The sequence below is a fragment of the Pollicipes pollicipes genome, unplaced genomic scaffold (genome assembly GCF_011947565.3).
Source record: "Pollicipes pollicipes isolate AB1234 unplaced genomic scaffold, Ppol_2.1 Scaffold_4295;HRSCAF=5057_pilon_pilon_pilon, whole genome shotgun sequence".
Lineage (NCBI taxonomy): Eukaryota > Metazoa > Arthropoda > Thecostraca > Pollicipedomorpha > Pollicipedidae > Pollicipes > Pollicipes pollicipes.
This window is the reverse complement of record NW_023596461.1, coordinates 23,728,573-23,745,840: the sequence shown is the minus strand read 5'-3', so window position 1 is coordinate 23,745,840 and position 17,268 is coordinate 23,728,573.

Here is a 17,268-nt window from a genome sequence, read left to right as displayed (position 1 = left end):
CCTACAGCAGGTCAAAGTCAGACCACAGCCTGTTAGCAAAGGCAATTTTTAGAGAATGGTTTAACCTGATGCAACAATAGAGTTTTAGACGAGACATACACATCTGAGATAGTTTCTTAGGTAACAAGATAGTCAAATTCAGAATAATATGAAATTACATATCGACATACGGTCAGGTATAGAGGTCAGAACGAGCACTAAGTCCTCTTGCTTTTTACTCTAAAGCCTGCAGTATGAGATAGCTTCTGCTGCTCATTTATCTGCTTATAGCCAGGACCGCAACAGACATCGTATATGAACTTTTTATATGTCAGAGTGAATCACTGACCTAAAATAGCCCAGGTCAACATCATGTTTTTTTCGGAACGTACCGCCTTGCACAATCCCTGACACCAATTCAAATGCAAAAAAATCATGCGATTTGGTAGGATGGTGATTACTATAACCTTCTAAAGGTCCAAACAAGGTTATCCGACCTTAAATAAACACCAGTTGTCTTTGGCTTAGAACGGATATCCAGGTTCAAGGCCGTTGCAAAGGAGGTCTGGGGGCACTTTGACACCGATCTGGTGTTTGCCTCATTGGATCTCATGTGACTCGAAAGTGATGACTGAGGAGCCTCAAATTTTGACTTGGTGACTTAACGTACAGAGCAGCCCACTCTGACAATTTTGTGTCCCTAGCTCCAGGAGTTTCTGAGATCTCAGGGGTAAAATTGACCCTCACGCACTCGAGCGAAGAGTATTCAACCGACCGCTCAGGTGCGTGTTGAGACAGGCTTACGGTGGGGTTATGGCAGGGTAATAGCATAGTCACTGCAAGGTCACATTATTTAGGGTTCAAGGATTCGAGGCGGGGTCACGACAAGGTCACAGCAGGCTGGTTGGAAGGTCGCATAACGGGCTACAGCAGAGTACGACCAGCCTGTTATGGAGCACCAGCGACTGCAGTGACCATTCTAGCGATCAGAGACAATGGCGCAACTGGAATTCGAACCAAGGTCGCCAAGTGAGATTCCGACGCGCTAACCCTTCAGCCCTTGCGCCGTCGTCCACAGAAGGGTTACAGCGTAAGTTACAATAAGGTGATAATCAGGTGGGGCTGGGTAGGCCGGATGAACAGGTCACAGCACATCTTCTCAGCAGAAGTTACAGCAGGTCGGAGGCTCAGGGGCCACATGTTTCCGAAGGTTCTCAATGGGTGTGCCTAAAAAATCCCACGAGCGGAGAGAGTAGGGAGATGAAGAGGGAGCGTAACTCGTCAGCCCTAAGGCAAACCTAGGAAACAGCACGGAGGGCAGCAATTGGTCGCCGAGAGGTCGAAATTCCAGACCAAAGTGGTGGCCGCCGGGGGTTGAGCACACGATAGCATACGACGCACAGTGCCCCTGCAGGGCGTCGGGAGGGAGGGGAGGGGTAGCGCGTGACTGACCTGGCTCCGGGTCGGCAGGCAGATGGGCTGCACGGCGGCGCTGTAGTCGAGCCGGCGGGCCAGCCGCAGCAGCGCGATGTCGTGCTGCACGGCCCGCGGCCTCCATCCGGGGTGCACCACCGACTCAACTGCTGCCACCTGTCGGTAGGTGTGCGCCTATGCCTCAGAACGTTCCCCGAAAATGGCTTTTGTTCCTCACCAAACCCCTTTTTAAAGCCGGTCCAGTACGTCCATCAAAATATGAATGGGATAAAACTTCCACAAAAAGGAAAGTCTGCCTGATTGCCCCCTGTGTCCTTACGCCAGCGCGTGCGGTGAAACCACGGTTTGCGATATTTGGACGGGAGGGAGAGCGAAAGACTCAACCGAGTGCTTTATTAGGCTTATACCCGTGGGGAGCACGCACATTGCCCATGCCTTGTACACACATTATCATGCAGATAACATCAATTTGCTTCACGCGTCCGTCTAGACACCCTAGCTAGGTTCCTATGTCCCGAGCGGCGCGCGTGACCCGCAACCCTGAAGCCGCATGACCCTGGTCCTGCCGACAGGTCAGACACACCCCGAGGCTGTGCGCCACTGGTCCTGCCGACAGGTCAGACGCACCCTGAGACTGTCCGCCCCTGGCTGGCTGAGCGTGTGGTAGCCGATCAGCACGGTGGCCGCGTCGGCCCGGTAAACGCAGTGGGCCGCCGTCAGCACGTACCGGCGGCTGATGAGCGAACCACCGCAGATGTAACCGTCCCGACCTGCCAGCCGAAGCGCACGCTGCTGTTAGAGCAGCCAGAGCGCACAGTGCTGTTAGAATAGCCGGAGCGCACACTGCTGTTAGAGCAGCTGGAGCGCACACTGCTGTTAGAGCAGCCAGAGCGCACGCTGCTGTTAAAACAGCCGGAGCGCACGCTGCTGTTAAAACAGCCGGAGCGCACAGTGCTGTTAGAGCAGCCGGAGCGCACGCTGCTGTTAGAACAGCCGGAGCGCACACTGCTGTTAGAACAACCAAAGCGCACGCTGTTGTTAAAACAGCCGGAGCGCACGCTGCTGCTATAAAAGCCGCAGCGCACGATGTTGTTAGAACAGCCGGAGCGCACAGTGCTGTTAGAGCAGCCGGAGCGCACACTGCTGTTAGAACAGTCGGAGCGCACATTGCTGTTAGAACAACCAAAGCGCACGCTGCTGTTAAAACTGCCGGAGCGCACGCTGCTGCTATAAAAGCCGCAGCGCACGCTGCTGTTAGGACAGCCGGGGCGCGCGCTGCTGTTAGGACAGCCGGAGCGCACGCTGCTGTTAGGACAGTCGCAAAGTCGCTGGAATCGCAGCGGCGCAAAGCGAGAGAATGGAAAGCCATTCCCAGCCGACAGATGTTTAAAACATGAAAAAGACCAGCTGGCACTGCATGCAAAATCCAGGAAGGTTCAGAAACATCAGATATATGACCGATCACGTCACGCAAAAAGATCGAAATTAATTGACCCCAATCCGTTTTTATGTCATAGCCCATCAGCGGCGTGGCTCTTCAAGTCCGGGCCGGCAGTGGCGCTCACCGTCCACCCGCATCACGATGAAGACGGTCCCAGGGGTAGGCGTGAGGGACCGCCTCCTGGCCGCCGGCCACTCTCAGGTCGGCGGGGAGCCGCGGCAGCTGGGCGTGGGGAGGCTTCTGTTCCGGTCCGGCGCCACCCCTCCGGACCAGGCGCCGAGGCGGCCCGCTGTCCGGACTCGGCTCCGCCAGCACAGTCGGTACGACCAGGAGAGGCGAGTCCTTCCCAGGCGGCCCGGAGGCCCCACCCGGCGTGGGGATGACGTCATCAGGCTGCGGGATGACCTCATCAAGTTGAAGCGACGCATCGGTTGAAGGTTTCGTGGCTTCAGTATGTGAAAACGAAGCACTGGTGGTATGCAAAGCCCCTGCTGATTGGCTGGTTGCTGTAGGAGAAAATACAACTGTGGATGAGAAGTTTACGGTACTGAGTGGGAAAAAGGCACCGTCATTCTCAGTTTTCGTGGTGTGAAAGGATCTGGTAGGAGCGTTAGTGCCGCTGGGAGGAATTCGGGAGAAAGGATATGTTTCAGTGGAGGCCCACTCTATCGACGTTTGCCTTGAATCCGTTGCCGATGATCTGGCAGTCGGCGCTGTCGAAGATTCCACGTGGCTGACGTCATCAGCTCGTGCGACGGCTATGCCACACTCTGAAGACAGACATGCACCCGTTCCTGTCATGTTTGCGCTCAGAAAATGGTATCACGAACTTACAAACTAAGGCATAGCTGCAAAATACTTAAAACATGCTCCAATGAAATCACTGAAACTGCGCTGTCTAATCAATGTCGCTGACCTGAAAAATATTTCCTGTCACGAGATATCATTAGGACTTGACACCCGACCCTGTGGTATCAGTCAAGTTAAATTGTGATTCCACTAGGGAGCTCAATGACTACGGCCTAGCCTATTAAGACGCTCCGAGAATTGACCATGTCGTATGCATATGTGTTTAGAAGTATGCCATTTGTGAGACAAGCACGAGAGAGAAAATTAGTTTCCAAGAGATAGGTTGTCACAAATCTACTTGTATGAAATTGCGAAGCGTCGTGTTACTGCGATGCTGAGGAGGTTTTATATTACGCGCTTGTTAGTAGTTCTGTTGTGTGATTATCAACTGAAACCTTGTGTTTTAACCTAAAAATGACGAAGGGACGCGGCACGAACAGCTAGCTGATGAGATACTCACGGTTTCACTGAGGACTTTCAAATTTTGTCATTCATGTCGAAATTAGCTCCGTTTTTTTTTCACACGAACCCTTTATAATACCAGTGAATGTGTTTCGGAACACCCAGGGATCATGAACCCTTCTGGCAACCTCGGAAAATGCTGCCTTTCTTGTTTAACTTCGCTTTCACGTGCAGGCAAACATGAAAGTTGAATGTACACGAGTATGAAATACGGGCTTCTCAGATCACCACATGGACGTGGGGCACTGTAATTGAGAACAAAAAGATAGCCTAAAGCCCTAATAGTACCTGTTTTTGCTGAAGAAACTCTTAGGCTGTCAAACGAGGGAAGATCAGAAGAAATGTGGTGAAGTAGAGCAGTAAAATATGAGTACAACAACAACCGTAAAGCAGTAAACTTATATGTTCACCGCCATCGGGTGGTTAGAGAGGGAGAAAAAGAAGAGAAAAGTAGTCGGCACACCTGTCGTACCCCTGCCACCGCCGGTGCTGGACTGGTGGTTGAAAACTTTCGGCCAGTGTGACACCGACGCTAATCAGAGAGCCTTCGTTGCAAGAACACTTGACCTTGAGCAGGGCTCTGTGCCTTCACTCTGATGACCGATTTGCCTATGGGTGCTGAACAGAGCAGGTAGCGAAACTATTTTTGGAACAGCGAAATATCGTGGAGCACCGCCTGTCTGCAGGCCTGTCCCACATGGAAAGTGGAGGTGCGTCGGTCCTCAGAATGCCGGTCGGTGGACATGTGTGTGAGGCCTTTGTGGCTGCTGGAGCGGAACCACCGGGACTTCAGTCACTGGGTCCCAGAACCCAGCGGAGCGCGGCACAGGTTTGTGGCTGCTGGAGCGGAACCACCGGAACTTCAGTCACTGGGCTCCAGAATCCAGTGGAGCACGGCACAGGTTTGTGGCTGCTGGAGCGGAACCACTGAGGCTTCAGTCACTGGGCTCCAGAATCCAGCGGAGCACGGCACAGGTTTGTGGCTGCTGGAGCGGAACCACCGGGGCTTCAGTCACTGGGCTCCGGAACCCAGCGGAGCACGGCACAGGTTTGTGGCTGCTGGAGCGGAACCACTGAGGCTTCAGTCGCTGGGCTCCAGAATCCAGTGGAGCACGGCACAGGTTTGTGGCTGCTGGAGCGGAACCACCGGGGCTTCAGTCACTGGGCTCCGGAACCCAGCGGAGCACGGCACAGGTTTGTGGGTGCTGGAGCGGAACCACCGGGACATCAGTCACTGGGCTCCAAAACAGCGTACATTTCAGCGGAATGTTTCACTTTTGAGAGTATTGAAGCAAACATCGGATATGACGAAACAAACTCACTTATAACTATTGCTACACGTTTCAAGTGGAAAAATTGCTCTAGACAGCATAATTCTCTATTTAGTAAATATGGTCCTCGACGCGTTGTGGTTTGATAACTTCATCGTGCCTTGCACAACAATGATTAAGAGCCAATTGACGGCCGTTATATCTGGAAATCGCGCTAGCGACCGCCAGAAATGAACGCTTCGACAATTATACTTTTCTTGACCTTGATCGCCGCATGACTTATGGAATGGCAGGACTTAAATGACATTTTATGACGTCATGAACACCAAGGTGACTTTAAAATGCTCTCCTTGATATACCTTTCCTCATTTTGGCGGGCATATAGCTCAGGGACTAAAAGACCTTGTCTTAAGGATGGCAGGATCGTGAACAGCACGGAAAGGTCTTCAAAATGGCCATTTCGGCTCAAATCCCCATATGAATATGGAACGCTCCCTTTGCGTGCAAACAACCTATAACATCTAAGTAGCCAACTTGCGAAACGTCAATTTAGTGCCACTTCCGGAAAAGGTTCAACGTTTGCTTTGACGACAAAATCCACCACAGAGATGCTATAAAAGAGACTGAAGCCGACATCGAAAGGAGCGCTCATGCATTTCCGTGGAAAATTCACACTGAATCCGCATGCCAACAGGTGATGCTGCGCAGCGATGGTCTGAAGTGTGATATCGCAGACAACGACTGAACGTCCTATCAGCACCCTCTGCTGCCGTGGAGCGGTCGCTGAGTATTTTGAAAGCCGAGCTCATGGCCATCTACCGAAACCACCGTCAATCGTATGGCAACCAGTCGAGAGAAGAGGGGAAACGCTGTTTCGGCTTCGACGAAACATGGATATCGTCATCAGGCTATCAGCTAAATGCAAAGGGTTTGCCATTATGGACAATGATGACCACGTTGAGAAATCTAGTGAAGTCACGGATAATTGCAAACAACCCACACGTGATCCAACAGGTCAGTGCGATGCCCACAACCTGACCAAGTGTCAAAGCTACCATGGAGCACGAGGCCGACAAACATCTAGCACCACGCGGTCCAGTACGACACCACCGCATCGATGTCCTCTAGGCACCCCCGTGTGTGTCTCCAGGCGAGGTCACGGCTGACGAGCTCACCTGGCTGCATCACCTCACATCGCATGGAAGGCATCACCTCACACCTCCTCTCTCAGGTACCCGCGCACCTATCAAACACGGACGCCTGCCTTGAACGCTGGCGATCGGTGTGCCAGGAATGGCACCACCGGCGGCTACCGTGCTTAGCGTTGATGTCAAAAATGTGTGTGGGGACATATCAATGGACGTAAGACGTGTGGTGTCAAGAGCACAGCATAAGATAGACGTGACACTTCCCTTAATCGATGATCACGTGACGAAGAAGGTGAGAGACGCAATACCGCGATCAGGCCTTCGAATTTGTACGGCATGAACCCACGGGAACAACGTGAAGAGCGTGTTGTCCGTTCTGCGATAGAGCTACCTCGCTGACACGCTGGGCACCGGACCTGCACCACCTGGGACGTTGAACTGGAAGTTCGCTATCAGATCTTATGCGACCTTCGACAACATAAAATATTGACCAGACAAAGAAGAGGTGTGCGCTTGCTCTTCAATGAGCATCTGCGTGATAGTAAAAACAAGACCGTTGGCACATCGTTCGGTGATCCTTTGTCCACCAGTCACACAAACGCACCTTTCCAACGCCCTCCTTACAAGAACACCATCTGAAGACTGGTGCCGTCACTGACAGCTGGCCCACACTGAGCCGGCGACAAACTGGCAGCTAGTTCTCAACCGCCAGCCAAGTGCAGACGGCGGCATGGGTAGGTAGATGTGTCGCTCGCCTCGGGTTTCCGATCCCTCTGTCCTGTACCCATTTGATGATGGTGAACGACGAAAACTCGAGCCCCGACTGCTGTTCCTCTAATGTTAACTGATCTACCAGCCTATGAGTATTTAACATCAAACATGCCAGTGCTGTTTGGGCCTGAGGTTATCTTTCCACTCCCAAATATTTTACATATGGTTTCAGATAAACAACACACCCTTCGGAGCCGGACATCTGGAGGGGTCCGTGACCTCTCACCAGTGCCCTTCGGCGGTACAGCAGGCTCCCAAACCCTCGAGGACATGGGAGCCAGCGCCTCTGAGCCCTCCCTTTCTACCAGGGTGCGTGGCAGGCGATGCCACGTAGCCTCAGTGGTTCAATGTGTCGTAAAGCTCCAGTGATACGCATGCACGCACACGCGCATGCACACACGTACGCACGCACGCACGTACGCGCGCGCGCACATACGCACACACGCACTCACGCATGGCGACCGCCGAGATCACTTATATTCTAGTTGCCCAAGTCAGCAGTGTATAACCCAAATGATTAGAACACCGCACAGTTGCGCAAAACGTGTGGACCATGACGTTATTTGCACGAATGATATAGAGGATAAAACACGTGTTTACTCACAAAACAGACGAATATTTCGCAACCACAATATCGCAACATTTCACAGTGGACCGTAGGCGAAAGAATACAAACACGAAGACAAAGAAAACCACGGTTATTTGGATGAAGTCGTACACAAAGAATGCAGTATGGCAGGCGTAGGTGCAGTTCCATCAACTTTTGTGAAAAGTGGCGTGATTAAAAGAAAACATTAAAAAGCCCCTTACACTTCCTCGCCGCGGCACACTTTCACTCGTGAGCAAAGTCCGACTCTGACGGCTGGGGTATATGTATATATGTATATATGTATATGTATGTATGTATACATGTATAGGATCTCCGGCGGCGATGACTTACCTCGCCTCGGAGGGGCCGGCCCGGCGGACGGCACGGAGGCCTGGCAGCTGAACCCGCGCCGCTGGAACAGGCCGTCCGAGACGAACCGAACCCGCACCGGACGGCCGACGGCGCCCTGGGTCAGCAGGCGACCGTCAGACCGGCACGGCACCAAACACCGAATCGAACACGGCCGGCGGCGCCCTGGGTCAACAGGCGACCGTCAGACCGGCGCGGCACCAAACACCGAACCGTACCCGCAAACACAACGGCCCTCTGGGAAAGGTGTTACGGATAAGACCATACTATTAACTTAAGCACCGACGAGGGGATTGACAGTCGCCCCACAAGTGCTGGCGGACTCACCAGCGTACTGAAAAAGTTTGCACATACAAAGGTTTACACTGTTTACACTGATGCAAAGCTCACACTGAAAAGTTTGCATTGGCACCAACACCCAGATGATCCTGCCTTTATACAGAAGCCGTGTCGCATACTGCCCTTGGTTACACCTTGCATTTGCGTATCCGCATTCGCAGACCATTTTGGCTACATAACGCCAACACGCATGATGGCGACATTCCCACACGATAGATGGAGAGGGCGCTGGCTCCCACCTTCACCGAGAACGGTACGTTGTGGCAGTGTAGCGAGTCGCGGCTATGGAGCAGCCGCGTGCGGCCGGCGGCGCGCACGCGCAGGTAGTCGCCCACTGGCAGGCCCAAGCCGAAGCCGCTCAGGTCCACGTCCGTGCAGGTGAGCGCCACGCGCGAGCCCGGCTCTGTCGGCTTCAGAAGCCAGACACACCTCTGCAGGCCGGCGTGTCGTGTCAGAAGAAGGGGGGGGGGGGCACTGCAACGGCCGGTGGAGGGGGGGGGGGGGGTGGAGAGGTGCGCCTGAGCTGAGCACTGAGTGAGCTCAGGAGCCCGGTGTGGAGCGCCACTAGAGAGCTCGGGGAGTCGAAAGGAAGCAGCTGCGCCGTCGCAGACAGCAGCGTTTGAGGCATCGCCCGAGCCAACTGTGCGCCGGGGCTTAGCACGACGTAACATCTCAAGATTGGCGCAAAAGATGTACCCAGGATCAAGACTTGCGGCTTCCAACGGGTCTTGAAAATGCAAAGGTATCTGCGCCAGGTGTCAGGAGTTCAGAGATCGCCAACAACGCCGTTGTGACCATGGCCTCCCCGGACGATGCATTTACATCCCAACCACTACCCGCTTACATGCAAACTGTATGGCAGAGCCGCCTGCCTTCTTGATGACTGTCTTCACTCTGCACTGGTGACGCAACTACCTCACTGACTGGGATTAGCTACTTTAGACTTTCTTGTCATGACAGGTCTTACCTTCTATGACCTGACCTGATGCGCCCTTTCGTGCTCTACCGTAGTTACAACTGACCAGTTTTGACCTTGAGTCCCGTACCGTGATGACCAACTCGCCCTGACCCAACTTGCCGTTGTCTGATGGTGCCGGCATGACCTGGCCCACCACACCCCACCCCGCTCCGCGATGCCCCGCTATGACCTAACCCAACTTGCCGTTGTCTGATGGTGCCGGCATGACCTGGCCCACCACACCCCACCCTCCGCGATGCCCCGCTATGACCTAACCCAACTTGCCGTTGTCTGATGGTGCCGGCATGACCTGGCCCACCACACCCCACCCCACTCCGCGATGCCCCGCTATGACCTAACCCAACTTGCCGTGGTGGTGCCGGCATGACCTGGCCACCACACCCACCCCCTCCGCGATGCCCGCTATGACCACCAACTTGCCGTTGTCTGATGGTGCCGGCATGACCTGGCCCCCACACCCACCCCACCCGCGATGTCCCGCTATGCCCCCTTGCCTGATGACCTGCCACCACACCCCACGCTCCGCGAGCACCCCTGCTCCGGTCGGGAGGATGATTGGCCGGATAGCCAGGGGACGTGAATCACCAGCGGCCGGCCGGCGCGCACGTGCAGAGTACCGCCGCACGAACTGGGCCGGCCGACCAGGCCCACCGCCACGCCGCCCGGCCCGGGCTGAACCGTCTGCCGGCACGAGGGGGCGACCGACGCCCGGCTCATCATGGCCAGCGATGTACCAGTCGTTGTCTGCGACGACCAACGCTTTATCAGGAAGTCGTGCCTGACTGCATGACGCAGGCTATTTGCTTCGAGGCGAACACGCCGGACGGAGTAGGTACACTCGGCTGAGCGAGAGGGTACAATATCTCAATGGCTGGATGCAGAAACAGCAGGTGAGGTCAGGGAAGGGGCAAGCCGTTAATTGAATGACCGGCCGAGTGCCTCCCGCACATTGTTCGGGTCAGTTAAGCATGACTTCTCTGACAGGGTCTCGTGCTGAGTCTATTCCAGAGCAGCGGTGCTTACCATCGCAAACAAAAGCAGCTTGATGAGCATCATCCCCTGCCGCCGGCTGCCAGCTGAAAATTAATCGTCTTTCAGCAAGTGCATTCCTTTCACCAGGAGGAAGTTAGCAGTCGATTTGAGGAGGAGGCAAGCAGTTGATTTGAGACACTCGACGCACTCGATGCATTCGTCGAGATTGTAGAGCTATCACCCGATTCAAGGCCTTCGACACATCCCATGCCTTCGCGTGTGTAGTCCCAGTTAATTCGAGACATCTGGCGCATTCGATACAGTCGCCGCAATCGTTAAGCTAGGAATCGATTCGAAACGCTCAGCACATTCAATGCATTTGTGTGTACAGTTCGCAGCCGATTCCATGCATTCGATGAATACTAAACAGATATGTGCAGTTAGGAGCCGATCCTAGATATTCATCACATGCATAGATTAAAGTATCTGTGGGTGAGTGATGTAAGTGAATGATGGCGTATAGGGGTGATATCTGAATCTAAGAGCCTTTGGTTTTGTTGAAATTCGAGTCACAATCGGCGTCTAACCAGGCTGCAATATTTTGGCCATTCCAGGACAAACCACCAAAGCAGGCCGATAATTGTTCACCATGGTCAGCGATCCCCACGATTTGAACATATTCTGCACACGTTCTCATCTATATTAAAAATTACACCCCAGCGATTTACGGGATTCGAGGTGGCATGGGCCACGCGATAGAGGTTACGAAATCTTTTGGGATCGTCTTGGAATTTGGCCCAGGAAATGATTGTTATATGTGCGATGTACTTCTGCAATCCGGTCAAAGCTTCACACCATTGCAAGGTAGATGAACTGCTGCACCAACAAAATGGAGTAAAGCTCTCCCAGGCATTCAAGTAGGAAACAGTGACTTCATGACATGTTCTTACGTCCATGGCATTTTGCCTCTTTCCACGCTTATATTTTTACAGAAGGATGCCCAGCGCATTAGATGAATGTTTCCTTAGAGTTTTCTCTCGAAGTTCCGACTCGGTGATGTGTTGCCCGGGTCAATATTGGGACTATGGCATGGGGCTGTTCATGTCTGGTGCGTGTGACATGAAAGCTACTTGATCGTATATCATGTCAAAACTGGTCGCCCTTCAAATAACTTGGTGATATTTCTAAGCTCGTGAGTAGACACGTTGGTCAAGTATAACTCGGTGACCTGACCTCGGGCAGGGACTAAAGGTGGGACATGGTGGCTAGTTAGGTTTATTTATTTACCACACCCTCTGGTTCCGAGGGTCCCGAGGGGCATTTTGAGTCCCTCGGGACCCCCGGAACCTAAGGGTGGGGGCATGGGGCCATGTACCCTCATGGGGCCGAAGGGACACCAAATAGTTATTTTAGATTGGTATGACCCTTATTTTCAACAGGCACCAAATTCCAGGGTCCCATGCCCTTTCTTGTGCTTGTGCGAGCACTTTTTCGCACAGGAACCCACCACTTTGGTCTTGGGCACTTCATATTTCCTCGGAGGAATCTAGGCTGTTGCTTGGAGCATATACAATCGAATGCCAAGCCACTCTCGGCCGTTCAAAGACATTAATTCATGAACACTGGTCTTGGGTTCTCTCCGTGTGGCCGGAGGGCCCTACGCTCAGGCAGGGGCCCCGTATGTTAACCTGCCGGGACACTAGTGATGATGAGCAGAAGTTTAAGAGCACGTCAGCGGCACTGCTGGGACACTCCTGATCATTCAGGCTCATTGGTCTTTGATTGCACTCGCTTGCCCTGAGGATCCTACTCTGTTAACGGGAGTCTATTAATTGACCTGCCGTCGATCGCCCGACCGTTCAGGTGCCGTCCCTTTTGGTCTTGGGGTTTCCCATTTTATTGGTGGGCATGCATTCTCGCTGGGGACCTAAATGTTAGTCAACCGGGTTTCCGTACACAAAACGTCATGCATCTAAAACTTAGGTTTAGTGGGAGAAAGCGGATTTCTTTGGAGGGAGCCTTGGGCTCCATGGGGGCTAAGATATTGCGCTAGCCGTCTTGATTAAATTCTGGACCCACCACTACCCTCAATGTCTTCGTCAAGCCCCGAGGAAATCGGGAAACACGCCTAGCCTTTATCGTTTGATACAAAGACAACATAAACCATCGTAAAGTGAACAGCGCAAGCTGTTATATCGATAATGATTTAATTCCTGGTTGATTTCAATTTATTTACTTATATATATATATATATATATATATATATATATATATATATATATGCCTCATTGTAGTTTTAATAGCTACTGGCCTCTCCTTCAGTTATGAAATTTCGACATAAAAATAACAGACACACTGATCTCTCAAAATAAAGTGAGCTAAATCGGACGGAGCTTTTTGGGTGGCGATGAGGGATTGGATTCCCTGGCGTCTTTCCACCGATCAGCGCAGTCAGTGGGGAGGGGGGAGGGGGTGAGTTCTGCATTTATTAGCTTGGCAAGGTAGATAGCCTTCGATAGAAAATTGAAAATAGATGCATACTTTATGTACGTTGAACAATGTCTGCAGTGACATCCACTGTCACCGATACATACATACACACACACACACACACACACACACATATATATATATATATGTATATATATATATATATATGAATATTTTGGCAGAATCTTTTCTTTGATACATGTTTGATTAAAAATAACTGTTGACTCAGCATGGACGATCTTTTTGATACATCGTTCTAGTTTCCGGGACTTTGACTTGGCGTCATCGCTTAGATTAAAGATGGTTCACACAAAATTACTCATATTTCATCATTTTCATACATGTAAGAAACACTCATAATGGGAGCATCACAAAGACACAATAGGAACACTATTGTCACAGTCATATCGGAAGTGCTCACCGCCCACCACCTAGAAGCTCAAGAGTTCTGCAAGACTTGGTCTGTCTGTTTAAGGCCGGAGAGAGTTCATTAATTAATATGCTTTCCCAAATTTGAAGGCGTCTTCTGTCACTGCACGTCCGTAAAATGTCAATGCTGCCTGTCAGTTGTTGTCGTGTCAATGTCATGTCGTGTTCCTGTCGCATGTGGTCCAGGGGTGCCCCGTCACGTAAGTGCACTGTCAGGCGTCGTGAGAGTGTCATTGTGGTCACACCAATGTAGTGTATGAAACGAAGTTTGCAGCCTTCGATGTTGCATTGAAATTGATACACTGCATTGGTATATTTTAGTTTGTCGGGTTTGTTCTGGGCTGTTTTTCACAAAAAAGCTAGACATTTTCTTATTACAATAGTAAATGACGATGTCTATTTTGTGGTCGTTTTTGCCTTTAACATGTCGAGAGATAATTTCCCGTAAAGCTTTTTCGTCTTGTTTGTGGACAGATGTCATTTGATTTTGATAATACAGTTTGACGTTTGGTTGGATGTCTTGCCTTGGTTTGCCATCATATGTCATGTGTCATATGTCGTTGTGTCTCGTTTTCAACGTCAGAATTGGAAAAAACCGTTGTTCACCAAGATCTGTCTGATTCTTATCAATTCTGAATGTAGTCCTGTCCAAAAAGAGCAGTGCTTAAATGCTCGTCTAAAGAAAGACCTTATGACGCTAATCTTGTAGCGTCGAGGACACTCACTGTCAGTATTTAAGCACCGTCCATTGTTTGTCTGTTTTCGGTACACAGTCGTTTTGAATTGTTGTCCTTGTCCATCGACAGCCACGTCAAGAAAGGGTATTACGTTTTGCACACTTAGCTCTGTTGTGAATTTTAAGCCAGACCGTTCTTCAAAGGTGATTTTGAGATGTCCTAGTTTGTCAATGTCCCAACTTCCACAAAGATATCGTCTACGTAGCGGCAGTAAATGTCCGGCCTTATGCCGTCATTTTGTAGTATGTTGGCTTCTACGTGTCCCATAAAGAAATTAGCGAATAGAGGTCCTAGAGGTGAGCCCATCGCAACACCCTCAATTTGGCCATACATTCGGCCATCAGGCCCGCGGGAAAGAACTTCCAACGTACAGGCTTTTAGTAATTGTTCAGGAAGGCGCCTTGATATTTTGAGAGGAGGAATTTCAGGATGATTGTAGATGCGGTCAAGGATGATGGATATGGTTCTTTCAATGGGCACGTTTGTAAATAGATTTTCAACATCTAGAGAGGCTAGTAGGCCCTTAGGTTGACGAGATCGCACTATATCAATAAACTCATCCGTTGATGACAAGCTGTAAGGCATGGTAAGATATGGGGACAGAAGACCATTAAGACGTTTTGCAATTCTATCGGTTGGTGAAGGGATCTGTGAAATTATTGGACGAAGGGAGTTGCCGTTTTAGTGAGTTTTCACAGACCCATAAGCATAACCAGGCGCAAATTCACCCGTTATCTTGGAAAAGTTTATGCCATCAACAGCGGCATTAGCAGCAGTGATTAGTTTGTCAAGCTTGGTCTTGAGTTTGTCTGTTGGATGTTTTGTGATGCGCCGGAACTTCTTGTCGTCGTTCAAGATGCGGTAATCTAATCTAAGTCTAATCGATGACGCCAAGCCAAAGACCCGGAGACTAGAACGATGCTTAAAAAACTCGTCAATGCTGAGTCAGCATTTATTTTTAATCAAACATATATATATATATATATACATATATATGTATACATATATGCATGATTATGTACATGCACAATGCTATATGCATCATACAGACATTTTAACATTCGCGTCGTGCGATGTAACTCAAGTCATACGATTTAAAATACACGCTACAAGGTTCTCTTTTCGCTTTTAACCATTCACTGCATGGTCAGCGACGTAAAAATACAATGCAGCTCTCTGCTGATTTCATCCTACGTAAGTTCCGACTCGTAATAATCTAGGTCGTGGCGTCGTACATGATTTCGATGGTGTTTAAGCGCCACTTTTAACTCGTTTTGTCGCATCTTCTTCGAAATCCTTAGCTCAGAATGATGGCGCCCACCAATCCAGGGAAAGACAACTGAATGTGCGCTCTGCACACGTGTTCTGAACTTCACTGCTCAGCGCACCACGATGTGCAGAGGATTGAGGTTTCAGGACTAAATCACAAGACTCTGAAAATAAAGTGGCCGGAGTCCTAGGACTTTTTGGGGGGAATGGGAGGGGCACAAAGTTTCGGAGGACATCACAGGGAAGCGTGGCCCCTCCCTTGACGAAATCCTGGATCCGCCCCTGGAGGAGTAGGCCATACGGGTCGCGGCAGTGGTGCCGGCTGGTGAAGCATCACCAGCTCCCGTAGCCCCAGACCACAAATGCTGGAATTGGCGGTATCAATGCGCGCCATTAGGTGACGAAAAGCGTCTGCTATATGAAAAGACACGCAGGCTGCATGTACGCTAGGACAGTCCGAGGAGGAAAGGGACCATCAAATAGCCGGATAGCCTGGACAACGTGACAGTTACTGCATGCACAGGATAACTTCGGTTAAAAAGTGCATCAATGATGATAGGTGCACGATATCCGATGCTGCTCCTCAGGTAGCCAGGCTGGAGTCCTCGGTCAGTGAGGGGCGATGACTCAGCTGCCACATTATCCCGCCTCGGCCAGAGCGCAGTCCCAGTTATACCTGCAGCCGCGCTGCCCTGCTGCCGACCACGAGGCGGTGCTGATCGGGCGGTTTGTTCTCGACAGTTTACTTTCGCTGTATCGGAGGCAAGCCAGAGGTTTTACTGGTGCAACGCTCGTATACGCTGCATCCATTTGAACTTCGTGCGAGGAGCTATTACCAGAGCTTTTGTGCAGTACCCGCCTCCCTGATGAACAACGCATCTGTGGTGACAATATCTTAATCTGTGGGATTCTAAATGCGTTTTCGAGGAACATTATGCATGTAGATAAGACAGTACCGTCAGCCTTAATATTCGCAACAACCAGGAGAAAGGGGAAATTGATGTATTGATATTTCGGCTACATGCCTTTTTCGAAACGAATATCAGCAGTAAGGACTCTCTTTTCTGCTGGCCATTTTACGGGGAATAAGGCCAACAGTAGTCTTATCCGCGTTTCAGTCTGCTTTGTTCAAAACGTTTAACTGGAAGTAACTGCACTACATTTTAGACGCATGTTCAGGACGGTATGAAAAATATTTAGCGTTACAAACAACTGTCAAGATGAGGTATCAGGGGGGGGGGGGGGGTCCAGTGTAGCATTTCTGTGCTGCCTCGCATGAGCAAATTACTACATTGGATGGTCTGCTAAGCGAGCAGTATAACGTGCTTGCTTTCAGCGACCGTTGAAAAGCACAACTCCAAACCCCTTTGCATCCTGACGAAATCTTTAGTTCAGATGTAGTCAGCCCCCCCAAAAAAGGCAACACAAAAACTCTCGGAGAGGACAGAGAAGCTGTATGCGTACTTTCGCAGTGCACGACTCGTGAACGGAATTCAAACGTTCTTCAGACTTCGTGCCAATGAGTGAAGATAACCTCGCGGTATTCTATTTATCAATATCTCGATTGGTCACCGTAGCGTGTGCGGATGCCACCAACAATTGTGCGCGTAGCTCAGTCGCAGGTACTTACAAAGCTTCTGCGTGAAATACTGCGCCTAATACATCCATTGAACAAATATTTGCATGAACACAGATATTTCCTACGTTGGTGTATCTTGTGTGATGTGTTTAAATCGACTG